A 2,260-nucleotide genomic window follows, 5' to 3' on the forward strand; every position below is an offset into this window, starting at 1 on the left:
TGTGTGTGTGTGTGTGTGTGTGTGTGTGTGTGTGTGTGTGTGTGTGTGTGTGTGTGTGTGTGTGTGTGTGAGTGAAGCATGAGACATGGTGCATTTACATTTGTTTTGCTGAGAATGCTCCACCGATTCTCCTTACGTTGAGCGTATGCGAGGTGGTGCTGAAAAGTTCCTGGCTTTGGGTAAAAGGAAATTCAGGAGAATCGGTTAATTATGATTTTATTCAACATATTCCTCTCTCAGATTCACACAGTTACTCTAGGGGTCCTTCAGTTTTGCAAAGCCCAGTAAAAGAACTTGGAAGTTTGGGTCTCTAACCAGGCCTCTCGCGATACCCTTAAAGCCTGGAACTTTTCAGCTCCTTCCCGTAAATATGCTCAAAATAATGTATGCAAGTATGTTTACGTACGTACATACATACGTACGTACATACATACGTACATACATACATACACAGGCAGACGGGCATATTTCTCTTTCATGTTTGAAGATGTCTTTGCTTATGAATAAAGCCCTTATCAAGTGCATATATGGATTGCATCTATGTAATGTGACATCATGTGTTTGCGAACGCTGAAGCATATGTAACAGATGAAACGAAGGAGTGCCAAGTTCAAGCTCATATTCTCTTCTCTCGTTATTTACGTACACGCAACGGTGGGAAATTAATGCGGTTATCAATAAAATCTGAAACCTAAATGGAATAATTGTCGCACGCTAAGCACATCCATCTAACCATGTGCGCGCGCATGTGTTTGTTGTAGGTTTTAATGTTTAGTACAAGCAAGGTGTTGTGTATGAGGACTATATACATATTTGCTGATTGGTACAGTAAAGAAGAATTTCATTATTGATGAGAAATGTCTGTATAGAAACAATGTATCGGTACCATCATATTCTATGAACAGCCAAAAGCCTTATAGTTAAAGGAATGGTATTATCTACCTGTGAAAGCGTCAGTTTTAACATTTTCATAAAAATATATTTGGATAGTGTAGACTTTTGGGGATATCTCTTTTATGTCATGATCTTCAAGCAGAATATTCGTCAAATCTATCCCACCCGTGCGGGATGGTATAGAAAGATCAGGCATACCGTTATTTGCTTATGAAAAGATAAGGAAAATTTAACGCCAGTCATATTATGGATTAACCGAACATATGAGAGGAATTAGGCTACCTTATCCAGTGATCTCGAAAGTGGTAAATCCTGATCATAAATAAAACACCAACTACTTGTAAACTAATTTTCGATACAATGAGTCAAATACACAAACGACATCTTAAAGAAAAGCGTGTCCAATGACGAAATGAAATTCTTTCTAAATCTATTGCTTAAAAATAATGGAAAAGCAATGTAATCATACAGTTGAGTGGTCGGAGGTAAGAACTGAATAGAACCACTATTTAGGAAACATATTCTAGCTGACCCCAAATATGAAATATTTAATAGATATAACATCAAAATGAGTTTCAGTTGCATACTCATTACTGGAGGAATGATAAACTACCAAACCAAGAGGCATAGTGATAGGTCGTAAAATAGTGATTCACTTCTAAACTATATGTGGCTGTAAATGTTTGAACTATTGGGGAAGCAATACAAAGGTGATAATAGAAAACCCCTGTACGACTCTTGGAATCAACTACACATATATTACAATATTGTAGAAACAGTGAGGTAGCTTCTATACGGTCATTCATCTTGTTATAAATAGCAGTCAAGTCTCCTTCAAATCACAACTTGCTGAAATGCAAGAAATGCATTAGATAGTGTTTTAGCAATGCCTGAAACAGACGCATGATCACTGCTGAAAAGCATTTGTTTACATTTCTGCCAGATGACATTTGGCTGAGTACTAAAAAAAAACTACATTGACATATATAAGGAGAAAAAGACTCTCTTTCAAAATAAAAATAATAATAAAATATTGAAATAAAATATCACCACTGCATACAAACAAATAAATAAAATGAAAAGAAAAAGAACTCATTCCCAAGTCTACGAAATTTTATACCAAAGACAAGACGCGAGATACTGACAGCTAAAAACTGTCATGTCAGCGTATCAAATTATAAAAGAATACAAAAAATCATGAGTTAATACTTGTTCAAAGATTGCGGAAATTTCTGCACCTCACCCCCGCAAAAAGAAAACATGCAGTTGTGGGCAAAAGTAGATATAAAGTTGCTTCATATGAGTGCAGTGTTCTTATCATTTTATTTCTTTTCAGGATAAGAATTCTATAATTCTATGTTGTTTT

The sequence above is a fragment of the Octopus bimaculoides genome, chromosome 5 (genome assembly GCF_001194135.2).
Source record: "Octopus bimaculoides isolate UCB-OBI-ISO-001 chromosome 5, ASM119413v2, whole genome shotgun sequence".
Taxonomy (NCBI): Eukaryota; Metazoa; Mollusca; class Cephalopoda; order Octopoda; family Octopodidae; genus Octopus; species Octopus bimaculoides.